Source organism: Crassostrea angulata, chromosome 1, assembly GCF_025612915.1.
Source record: "Crassostrea angulata isolate pt1a10 chromosome 1, ASM2561291v2, whole genome shotgun sequence".
NCBI classification, from domain to species: Eukaryota; Metazoa; Mollusca; class Bivalvia; order Ostreida; family Ostreidae; genus Magallana; species Magallana angulata.
In genome coordinates, this window is record NC_069111.1 from 35841751 (window position 1) to 35854975 (window position 13225).

Sequence of the window (13225 nt, forward strand, 5' to 3'; positions counted from 1 at the left end):
TGTTTCTTTTCATCTAACTCAGTGACCTCTTTCCATGCTAAAAGTTCTTGCTTGAAGAGTTCATAACTTTTGATTTTAGAATTGTACAAAGGGGGGTTGATTTTTGTTGACATTTTCTCAGTACACTAACACCACTGTTTTTCACATTTATCAAACTCTGAATAACAAGTAATTAATTGTCACACCTCGCTTACACTGTTTCTAACACTAGGAATCACCAATTTTCTTTCAACCACGCTCTGCTACCATTGTTAGACTATGTGCTTTATTCAACTAGTTTGCTAAAAGTAACTTTACAGGATGAAGAGTTCCCTTAGGGGGAGATAAGTAAAACATAAACAAGAGTTACTTCTCTTGTCATTGCATATTAAGTAAACTAACAATCATTCCGAAAAATTTAATAATTTTTTCAACATAGAATAAAGAGTCGAAAGAAACCACATTTTATTCAATATCAAAATTCATAGATATCATAACATTACAATGAGTAATTTTTTATTTCAATTTTAATCAATTTTATCAACAATGTAAAAAGAGTACACCATCACCAAACAGTCAATTGTTTATCCATTTAACACTGTATTTGCAAAATGTCCATCAGTATCACATCCAGCTATATTCACATCTTTATAGTAAAACTTAAAGAATGTCTTTGATGAGGACCAATTTGCTGCATCCACAATTTCTTTTATCGATACACCTGACGAATAAGCCACCGAAGCGGAAGTTCCACGGAAGGAATGTGCAGTAAAGTTCTTGATTCCTGACAGTTCTGGGACATTTTTCAGCCATCTTGCTGGCGTACATGTTGAAACAGGATTGAATGTTTTGTAGGAAACAAACAATGTCGATGATTTTTTATTGTTTTTGGTTCTTTTTAGATATTCATGTAACATGGAAACAACACAGAGTATGTTATCAGAAAATTTATGTAAAAGAACTCTAGTCCCAGGTTTACATGTCTTCAATAACTTCTGAATTTGAAAAATAACCTTATCAGCAAACACTGACATATATCTCAAATCAAGAGCCAAAAGTTTCTGGGCCCTGGTAGGTGTTGTAAGCGCAATAAGAGCTATTAACTTAAAAGTTAACAAACTTAAAGATATTTCATGTTCTGGCATTAAATTGCGCAAAAAGCATAAAACCTTTGATACATCCCATGATGTTCTCACTTTTGGTCTACTTGGATTCAAATTAAAATATCCTTTCATTAATTTCTGAAGTAATAATGGTTCCTTAACCCATAAAACACCTATATATGGTAAAGTGTTAATCAACATTGACTTATGAGTATTCACAACAGAATATGAAACTTTATTACTCATTAAAGAAATCAAAAATTTCACAACTTATTCTTCAGAGGCTGAACAGGGATTGGTTTTCCATTTAGAACACCAAAGTGTATCAATTTTTGCCAGCAACATTGGTATTGTTTGTTTGTGGCCGGACGTAAGAAAGCAAGGATGATGTCACTATCGAATCTTGCCAGTCCTTTGTCATTGAGGGATCTCCTGATACAAGACATGCGATTAAAGTTATCTTGCGGAGTAGATGTAGCTCTCCCGAGTGTAGCATCACTAAGAGATCCTTGTGTCGAGGAATTCTAACAGGAATAGAAACCAAAATAGACATAAATTGCGGAAACCAAGTTTGAGTTTTCCATAACGGAGCATTAATTGTTGCCTGTCTAACTCTATCTTCTAAAATCTTATTAATTATCCTATCAATTAATTTAAAAGGTGGAAAAATATATGGACATAAGTTTAACCAAGATAAAGTGAAAGCATCAATATATAAAATCGTCAGGATCAAAACTCCTGGAAACAAATTTTCTCATTTGTCTATTTATACGAGAAGCAAAAAGATCTATGTCTGGATTAAAAAATTGTTTACAAATTCTCACGAAAAAATCATGTTTTAACATCCATGCTGTAGAATCAGCAAATTGCCTAGAAAGTTAATCAGCATAAATATTTTCACATCCGGGCAAATATTGGGCAGAAATGAAGATTTCTCTTTTTATGCACCAATTCCAAATTTTTACTGAAAGATCATCAAGTTGTTTTGAATGCATGCCACCCTTTGCGTTAATGTAAGAAACGACAGTTGTATTGTCCGTTTTGAAACAAATATGTATTGAACTGTATTCTTTAAAAAAATATTTTAGTGCAAAATACACGGCCATTAATTCTAAAATATTGATATGATATGATGATTCCGAATATGTCCATCTACCTCCTGTCATTTTGTTTTCAAATCTAGCACCCCAACCTTGCAAGGATGCATCAATTTCAACCCAAAAATTCATTGGTCTTGATCTAATATCTTTTCCATTTAGAGATTGTATATTTCTACACCACCATTTTATCTCATTAATACTTTCAACAGAACAAGTCATGAAAGAATTATAATCATCATTATTCAATTTTAGATTTTGATCTTTATCTCTTTCTAAAGTCCTGTAATGCAAAGGTCCTTCGAAAACTGCATTACAAGCATGAACCAATAAATCTATCAATGAGGCCAATTGCCGGATTTGAATTCTTGGATTAGACAACATTTTGTCTTAAAATCTTTTCAACTTTTTCATCTGTCAAATAAACTTTGAATTCAACTGAATCAATTATAACTCCAAAGAAAACAATTCTCTGTAAAGGAATAGTTATAGATTTTTTTATCATTTATTGTGAAGCCAAGATTGTTTAATTCTGACATAACTATATTTGTTTGTTCTTGACATGTAGAAACTGTTTGATTCATGATCAGGGAATCATCAATATAATAGCAACATCTTATGGCATTTTCCCTAAAAAATGCATATACAGGTTCCAATATCTTTGTAAATTTTCTCGGACATGATGTTAATCCGAAAGGAAGTACTACAAATCTCTAAAATTTTCATTCCAAGAAAAAGTTTGAAAGAAATTTCTTGTAGTCTGGGTGAACACTGACACTAAAATATGCATCCTTCAAATCAACTGAAGTAAGATAATCATTTTTCTGAATCAGTTCTAAAGCATATGTCAAATTTTCCTGTTTGAAATGATAATTATCAATAAATTCATTTAAATATTTCAGGTTTATGATTGGCCTGAGATTACCATCTTTTTTCGGTAAAAGGAAAATATTTGAAAAAAGCATCTGAAATATCTTTAACTTCTTCAATTGCACCTTTATCAACCAACTGTTTTACTTCTTTTGATACCATTTCAGATTCTACTGCATTTAATTGAATTTGTTTCGGAAAGAATGTTTGAAAAGGTTGTTGAAAAAATTCAATTTTATAACCTGGTTCAATTATATTTAATATCCATGCGTCTTTTGTAATTTTTTTCCAGTAAGGTTTATTCAGTTTTCTCACCTTTACTTGTTGTAACTGTACTGCTTTTTCATTGCACTTCTGTACTGGAATTGTCCCCTTTGACCTCTGCCTCTCTGGGAAGGGTATGATAATACTGGCGATGTTTGCATGGGTTTTGGATGGGTTGCTACCCTTGGTTTGACATGTAGTTTTTTGCTTGAGTTGTATTTTTAAATTTTGCATCATAGTTCGATTTCATTCCAATTGGTTGCTTAGTAATATCACCCATTTCTTTTAGTTTGGAGACACAATTGTCTCCAAACAAGTGATCAGTAACCGGGATTTCAGAAGAAGCAATTTTGCGATGTCGAAAATTCAAAACATTTTTGATTTCATTTCTTCTTTTCATAGAGACATTGTAGAAAGCATTGCCAAGCATACATATTGAATCAGCCAACATCTTTTCACAAATCTTGGGTTCAAGTTCTTTTTTATTTACAAGCATATCAGCCATCTGTACTAAAGGTATCATACCCGTGGCTAAAGATTTTTGTATTACTGGCAAAGTGAGATCATCTGAATGGACCTGCTTGTTCATGGCATCACATATTTGTATTTATGTGCAGCATAAAGGAATTTATACCATCTCGAGTATTTTTGTACCTTATATATTGTTTTGTTATTTGTCCGGATTATCATTAACTGTTAAGTATTCGGTTTTCTTTTTAGTTTCCGGAATTTTTTGAGCCACATACATTTAATTGTTTACTACTCGCCATTTAATATTTCAAACAAGCATGCTTTAATTTACTAAGGAAAAATTGTTGATTGTACGGCCCAGTCGATTATTTGTTGTGACTGACAACAGACAAACTGACTTTTCGCTCTTTAATCTTCAATTAATGTAAGTTTGTTTATGCAATCGCATAGCAGTTGAATACAAAGCGCAAGCGGATGGAACTCTTTAACTTTTACCCAGATAGCAAGCTTACGTTGGCCCAACGTTGGCTTATGGTTGTAAGGTTGGCTACATATCGCTGTTGGTAGAACGACGTTGGACCAACATTGGACCAACCTTGTATTTATCACTGTTGGTGCATTGGCATCGTTCCAATATTGGATCAACGTAGTTCATCCAACGTGGGTACATAAACATTGTACCAACGTTGGGCCAATATCAAATTGATCTCGGTGGGCGCGAATACACTGCACCAATGTCGGGCCGACAGACTAAAATTTGTGTTTTGAATTTTTATATATATAAATGATTATAATCTATTTTACAGATAAACAAAGTATATAATTTTAAAACTGGCGTGTCTTTGAAAAAACTATTGACTAAAAGTCTTTTTTTAATTAAAAATCTTTAGATTAATTTAGATTTATATTATATTGAATACATTATAAATATATAATGGTTACTATAAATATAAATGTATTTAAATTAATTTCAGATTTAGAATTTTAGTTGTTTAATTTTTTTTAATATGTACATGACTATATAATGTGTGTCCATCATGAAGCATTTTACTTGTCTACACTTTGAATGAAATACAGTATCAATGCATAGTAACTTTTCTGCACTCGTGAATGAAACATTACCGCCAATATAGAACTGTGATGTCATGTTTGACAAATCCATTAGAGTAACTTGATCTTATGCTATCATCATGGCTGCCTGCAGGAATAATGTAAGTATGCAGATGTTCTTTTACAGATTGTTATTATATATGGGTGATTATTATACAATAATGTTCTCAAAACTTTGAAATGAAAATTTGAAAGCAAATTAATGGCAATTTCCTTGTACTACAGACATCCTCCTGCTGATGTTCTAACTCCATGATATGGCTGTCTCCTATATTATTTGTGAAGATGAATAGAACCATGCAGTTTATCGGCTCAAGTTAAGGAACATCTGAGGTAACTGAATTTAATATTATGATAGGCCCAATATTCAATATTTAGGGTAGGAATTAAAGACAAAATTTTTTATCATTGATGTGAGATGATCAGAATGTTAGGGCAAACTGATATAATTGTCCTCAATGCAGCTTTAATAAATACATCTGTCGTTTGTTTTTATGATAAATCATCGGCATGATATATGCTGATAATATTAGATCAGAAGCTGTGGGTCTTGCACGGATCTAGAGAAGGTCGGATATAAACAGACCCCCCGCGCCCCTAGCCTCCTCCCCGGAAAATTCAAATTGACTTATTCACAGTAAAAAAGCTGTAATATTGCATATTGAAACTTTGCACGGTAAAATAGGCCCCCTTCCCGCAAACAAATTAATTGTTGGATTGAAAACTAAATTTAATAAGACACAATAATGTATTACATTTTTTTAAATCGTTATATATTGAAGATTTTTTCTGCAATATTATTTTCATAATGTAAATGCAATTCTATTTATATCAATTTATTTTTTCCATTTTATATGATTATTATTTTAATTTACAGCAGCATTTTGCGAAAACGGGCTTTTGAAGTTATCAACGAGGTCAGAACTAGAGAACTAAACTGGAACTGAACTAAAGATAGTGACCAAACGCATTTATTGTGATTCGTTCTTCATCTGAGTTGGAAAGGGGATGAATATAGGAGTAAAGAAAACAAATGAAGAAGTTTGAAGGGATGTGGAAGTATATAGATAGACTATAAAAAACATTTGAAAATTTGAATATTAATTATATTTCTGTGAGAAAACAATAAAGATTAGACTTACTGTTAATCTTTGTGGGATTGTTTTATAAGGACAAAGTTTGGGGAATATTGGTTGGATTAAATCGTTGCTCCAACATTGGGCCAACATTAAAACTGTCAATCTACTGACAATGGGCCAACGTCCCGCCAGCGTGTTGGTGCAATGTTGCGCCGATGAGCAAAATTACATTGGGCCGATGTTATTTTCCGACATTGGGCCCACATAAATGATAACATCGGGCCAACGCTGGGCCAATATAAGCTTGCTATCTGGGTACCCCCCCCCCCCGCAGAGACCGCTGCCAGCATTCTGTTTCCAAGATGCCGCATTGTGTTATAATTCTTTGACATTCATTTGTTTGCCGTTTGGAGCAGTTTATCGCGAGGAGTAATGACCATCGTGTATCTTATAACTTTAATTTAAGCCCAGATGAAGTTGCTGTCCATTTCGTGGTTAAAAGAGGAGCATCCCTTCAGCAGATTCGCGCGCTTGGCCTAGATTACGTCACTCAACTACAGACCAGTGTTGTTTTGATACAAGGGGTATCGAATGACTTATGTGATGGGAATAAATCTGTGAATGACATATTTAGGGAGCTTGTGGACTTTGTAATTACCCTGAGATATGGAAAATCTGTTTAAAAAGTGGTAGTGTTACAAACACTGTATAGGCTACCTCCTACCTTTCGAGTACGTTACAAGGTGGATACAACATGGTTCAATTCTAAGGTGGACGAATTAAACCAAAGAATGTCAATCTACCTTATGAATGTAGATGGCACATTTATCTTTCGTCTGACTGGTTTTTGATCTAAAGAGAGCCAGCAGCTGATTTTTCTCCCAGATGGGGTCCATTTGAATGACAAGGGGAACATAAAGTATTATAACAATTTGCGGGCCAGTATTGTGTCTTGCCTAAAATCCATAGACAATGGTGGGTAGTTAGGTTATGTAATGTACATGACCTGAGGCTTATAGATCGAGAGTAAATACTGTTGCTGATTTGTTTGTTTACGAATGAATGAAACAATTAAATTTGTTAGGCCTTCTAGCATATATTTATGTTTTAACATTGTCCTATAACAAGTCACCAAAACGGGTCCGGTCCCCTAAATGGTTTAACCAAGACTGTTAGTCCCCTAAATGGTTGGGGCATGACGCTTAAAGTCCCCTAAATGGTTGGGGCATGATTGTTAAAGTCCCCTTAATGGTTGGGGCATTATTGTTAAAGTCCCCTAAATGGTTGGGGCATGACTGTTAAAGGTCCCTAAATGGTTGGGGCATGACTGTTTAAGTCCCCTAAATGGTTGGGGCATGGCTATTAAAGTCCCCTAAATGGTTGGGGCATAACTGTTAAATTAACATGCAACAAACCAGATTTGTAAATCAATTAATGTTTAGACTCTGAAATACATTCTTATATTGCGTAATACATAGTTTGCACTGGCAAATTCCTCTATTAGCAGGAATTCATAAGACATCAGAGTAAATTTGTGTTATGTCATGCCATATTTATTGACAGGATAGCAATTCTATGATAATCAGTTTAATGTTTGCACGTTTATTACATTTTTATTTGAACTTGGTGAAGTACATGCAATTATTTGAGAAACTGTAATAGTTTATGCATTTGTTTATTCATGGCAACATAAAATAAGTTATACGCTAAATACTGATTCTTTCAAGTGTCTGGCACATGGTTTATATTGCTTTTTATTAATTGCATTCGAATATACTAGTGTGTACATAATGCATTTTAGATAACTGTCCCATCCGGCGGAAGGCATCCGAGGGGAAGGAGAGCGAACAACGCGGAAGCTGCAGTTGGATCCGCAAAACAGGCAGCACCAAATCAGGCGAAGACGATTCAACCCCAGCTGGTAGCAGCAGTAACAGAGCACGTACTGCAAGCTTTGAGAGAAGAGAGGAGAAATGAGGAGGAGAAAAATGAAGAGCCACCCACTGAGGAACGGAGTCGCAGTCGCCAGAGAGGCCGTAAGCGGAAAAGGGACAGTGTACGATCAGTCTCATCAGGTACCTCCTCGGGTGAAAGTGAATCTGGCTGAGATAGTTCAGATTCCAGTGATAGTGATGAGGTAGATTCAGACGATGAACAGCAATTGTTATCATCTCCTATAGCGGCTCAGATTAATGTAAAGATAAAAAACAAGATATGGCAAAACATGTACATAGAATTTGAAAAACTATTGTCCAAGGAAGAGTAAGGTTTTGAGAACATGTCAGTGCACCTACAAAGCTCAGGGAAATCAGAGTTCAAATTGGTTAAGTTCAAAAAAAAGAACAGCATAAAATCAATTGATCAATGGACCTCGGCTTTTCTGAAATTTTTAGCTGTATATTCCGAGAAATTCCCAAAATTGGTATCAGCTGTAATTAAACATGGGGATATTGTCAGGGAACTCGCAAGTAGGCGCACTGGCATGCCAAGGTATTTGTATGACAAACAAGTCAGAAAAGATATTGAGGCAAGAGCCATACCATGTGGAAAGTTACACTATGAGTATTGGGTGTTGGCCACTACATCTAAGCAATCAGCTAATGTGCAGAATTTTCGTGCCAAATCACAATTTCAAAACAAAGGAGGGTCATACATCAGTAAAAAAAATTCCAAGGGGGTTCTGTTTTGCATTTCACAGATCAGGTAGATGCACAACCCAGAAGTGCCAATTTAAGCGAAGTTGCTATCAATGTGGAAAGTCACACTCAGTTTTTTAGTGCTCAAAAGGGGAGCAGCCCCTTGGTAGTTTCGGAAATACACAATCAAAGCCAGCAGGGCAGTTTCCCACACAACAATAATTTGTTAGTTACACCCGTCAGAGTAAATATTTTGAAACAGTTTTAGAAGGTTATGATAGTAATTTGGCAACTTTTTGTGTGAAGGTTTTGAACAAGGTTTTCATTTAAGGTACAAAGGGCCTAGAATTCCACGGTTTTGTTCTAATCTGCAGTCAGTTAGGCAACATGTGGACATTGCATTTGAGAAGCTACGAAAAGAAATATCCATAAACAGAATTGCAGGCTCCTTTGATGTTCCTCCTTTCAAAAATCTTCAGTGTTCGCCAATTGGTTTAGTTCCTTAAAAAGGGGTAAATGAATTTCGTTTGATTCATCATTTGTCTTATCCGGAGGGCAGATCTATAAATGATTTTATACCAGATGATTTATGTTCAGTGTTTTATACAACTGTTGATGATGCAATTAGTATTATTAAAACAATGGGAAGAGAATGTTTGCTAGCAAAAACGGATATTGCATCAGCATATCGAATATTACCCGTTCATCCAGATGACCATGAACTTCTAGGAATTCAGTTTCAAGACCAGTTTTTTTTGACAAGTGTCTCCCAATGGGGTGTTTTATATCATGCTCCATATTTGAATCCTTTAGCACAGCTTTAGAGTGGATTGCTTGTAAAAAGTTTGGGATACCTCCGATGTTACACATTTTGGACGATTTTTTGTTTATTGGGCCCCCAAATTCTTCTATATGTGATTCATCCTTGAAACAGTTTATATCAATGTGTGACGTCTTAGGCATTCCTATCAAGTCAGAAAAAAACAGAAGGTCCTGCTACTACTATAGTTTTTCTGGGTATAGAATTGAATACTTGCTTCATGGAAGCCAGGTTGCCTGATGACAAGATACAAAAAATTAAATTAGCATTGGCAGCTGTTAGAAAAAAGAAGAAAATCAAATTACGTGACCTTCAATCTTTGATAGGCCTTCTCAATTTTGCTTGTTATGTAGTTGTACCAAGTAGGGCATTTTTACGGCGTCTTATCAATTTGACGATAGGCGTCAGTAAGCCATATCATAAGATTCGTTTGAATAAACAAGCTAGGTTGGACCTAAAGGCATGGGCAGAATTCATAGATAATTTCAATGGGAGATCAATTTTTCTGGATGAAGTCTGGAAGGATTCAGAAAAACTGCAGATATATACTGATGCTGCTGGTAGCTTAGGTTATGGAGCTGTTTTTGGTTCAAAATGGTTTTATGGCAAGTGGGTTGATATAAACATGCAGGAATTAAGTATCACAGTAAAGGAACTCTTTCCAATAGTAGTTGCCATTGAAATATGGGGACAAAATTTATCTAATTGTTCCATAATGTTCTTCTCGGACAATCTGGCAGTTGTTCACATTATCAATAAGATGTCTTCTAAAGATTCAGTGGTTATGTCATTAGTAAGAAGACTAGTTCTTGCTTGTCTGGAGTATAATATTTTATTCCGAGCAGAACATATTCCTGGCAAACAAAATATTTTACCAGATTTACTTTCACGTTTGCAGGTAGAGAAATTCAGCAAATTAGTCCCACATATGGACAGGAACCACACCATTATACCTCCCAAGTACCTTCATATTTGACAAAAACAGTATCTAAGATATTGGATGCTGCAGTATCTAAAAACACTCAAAATATCTTACAAAACTTACAAAACCGCCCTGTCAGTGTTCGAAAAATATTTTTTGAAAATATATTATTCCTCTCCCATATACCCTTCATCAGTAATGCACATGTTATATTTTGTGGCTTGGTTACATGACCAAAAGAAATCACATAATACTATAAGCACTTATTTGGCAGGAATCTCTTATCATCATCGTATTCGAGAACTCCCTGATCCTACTCAGTTTTTCATAATTAAAAAGCTCATAAAAGGGGCACAACGGTTATCCGGCACTCCATATGTCCGTCTGCCTATTACACCAAATATATTGCATGAATTGGTCAAATCATTACATTTTACAGCGTCATGGAAATATACTAAGAGGCTTTTGTGTGTCATGTTTACTCTTAGCTTCTTTGCCTTTTTACGCATAGGGGAAATATCTGCAAAATCTTCGAAAACACACAAAAACATCATTCAATTCAATAAACTCACTGTTGATGAGTCTTTTGGGCAGAAAAAATCTCTAACATTGACACTTCGTCATTTTAAGCATCATGACTCTTGCAGACCTGTATGTTTACAAATATCTCCCCAAAAGTAGTAAGCACATATGCCCTGTAAGAGCTATGGTGATATATCTGGAAGTTAGAGGAAACTCTCAAGGCCCTCTTTTTACATTTGATGGATTATCACCAATTCATCAGTCTTTTTATACATCACAACTCAAAAATGTCATTTCATTTGTTGGTTTGGATTGCAAAAATTACAAATCGCACAGTTTTCGGATAGGGGCAGCTTCCTATGCATTTCAGTGTAAAACTTCTGAAGATCAAATAAGGTTAATGGGCAGATGGAACTCAAGTGCAGTTAAACGGTGTTTCGGAATTCCGGTTTTTAATGCAATAGATGTTTCGCCTGAAGTCAGACTGTCTGAGGCAGCTGACAAAGTTTGAATTATAACTATTCTCAAATAGTTTTACATGTTATCAGACTGTCTGAGGCAGCTGATATTTATATATTTCTTCTGTCACTTATCATATACAAGGGCCAACACCTAGTACTCATGAAAGAAAAGGAATTTATGTTTGCGTATGAATTGAGGTATTGTGGACGATGCTCACTTAAAGTTACTGTCTGAGGTAGCATTTTAAAGTATGGTATTATTGCATTTGGGAAAATATTTCAAAGGACTTATGAATGTGCATGTCTTTTAGTTTTAGTACATGTATATAGTGGTAGTTAGTGTAAGTAGTATTTTGTTGAATAAAATGTAAATGTGGTTACCTTGGTAAAACCCCCTTTTAATTTCCATTTCGTCTTCTCTGGATGGGGCACTTGCCCATAATCTTAATAGCTATTGGAAAGTTTGTGGCATTTTTTACACATAAATACCCCCATCTTTTTTGTCATTTCTAGTCAATTATATGTTGTACATGTATATGCTTTCATATCCATTATTTTGTGATATGCCTAAGAAGATAGATAAGGGTGGTTTGTTATTTTTTACTTTTTATTTTTTAATTTTTATTTTTTATTGGTAGCAGATGCTGTATAATTTTTTCTACCAAGTGTGACCATTGTATAATTTCAATACGTTTGGCATTTTTTAATAAATGCTATTTTTCAACACAATCTGTTTTAAGTTTTATATTTGCAAAAAAACACAGCAGGGTAGACTCATGGAGAATTTGGGATATGCAATATTAAGAGGATGGTATATTTCTTTATTGACCCGGGGAACTTTCAATAAATTACAGTTCTCTGGTCTGTCATATTTTTTCTCTAAATCAACCATGCTTTCTTTGCTACTCTTAATAGAGATGGCTGCATTTACAGCTTTTCCAAGTGCCTCGTTTACTTTTGGACCAGTTTTTTCATTTGCATTTAATTGTGGGATATCCAAATCATTGTTATCAATTGTTATCCGAATGGATTCATTATTCAAAATCCCCTTAACACTTTCTTGGGGATCAACACCTTCAAAAGAAGGAGAAACCTTATCATTCAAATAAGAAAAATCAAAGTCAAAATTATTAGGGGTTTCATCAAGAGTCTGTCGTGAGTCATAATCAGGTATGTTTACCAAATTTCTTAGGGGTCTATTAGGTACATTTTGTGTGAAATTACCGGGAGAATTATTACCCGAAGTTCGCACCGTAGTTTCGGTGGACCGCATGTCATTTACATTGCACGTATTACGTGCCATACTATTGGAACTACCCAACTGTTTTACAGTGAGGGAGGAAATAGATTGTAAAATTTTATCTATCCCTTATTGATTTTTGAGCTCTTTTTTTAAAAACTATTCTTTAAAATTAAAATAAAAAATCCAAACCATGGCTGAATATTTAGAGGAGCTGGCAGGGTTTTACAAAATCCACACTGAAATGGATGATATATTCAATTTGTTCCAATGTCAAATTTCTCTATATTTTTCATTACTGTCCCAAATAAGAATTTAAAGCAATTGGGGAGCAAAATTAAAAAGCAGTTGGGGAGAGAGGGGGTTGTCTCATTCAACTTTCCTTTTTCTGCATTCATCATTTATTCGTAAAGACGTAGAAGTAAAAACTGAAGTCTTTCTCTAATGGAAAAGAATCGATATGTCTCTTTTTCTTAAAGTTATGTTGAACTAGCACAAATGACCAAAGCACCCATCAGGACATAATTACAGGTCACAGACAATCTTTGAGTCAAATTTTAGCTTAAAAAATATTAATAATTTCCCATTACAAGATATGGCCCAATCGGTGAAAAAACGGCGCGTAGTTGAAATTTCATTTGTGTAACATGT

At 34.6% G+C, this 13225-nt stretch overlaps 1 long non-coding RNA gene and 1 pseudogene across 1 annotated transcript; one reads left to right on the forward strand and one right to left on the reverse strand.

Annotated features, from left to right (window-relative positions):
* Nucleotides 1-3366: 3366 nt before the first annotated feature.
* Nucleotides 3367-12607, reverse strand: LOC128187941 (uncharacterized; annotated as a pseudogene).
* On the forward strand, nt 4827-6036 carry LOC128187961 (uncharacterized). Its single transcript, XR_008244109.1, has 2 exons — nt 4827-5227; nt 5772-6036. It is a non-coding gene; the product is annotated as an uncharacterized LOC128187961 (long non-coding RNA).
* Nucleotides 12608-13225: the final 618 nt, after the last annotated feature.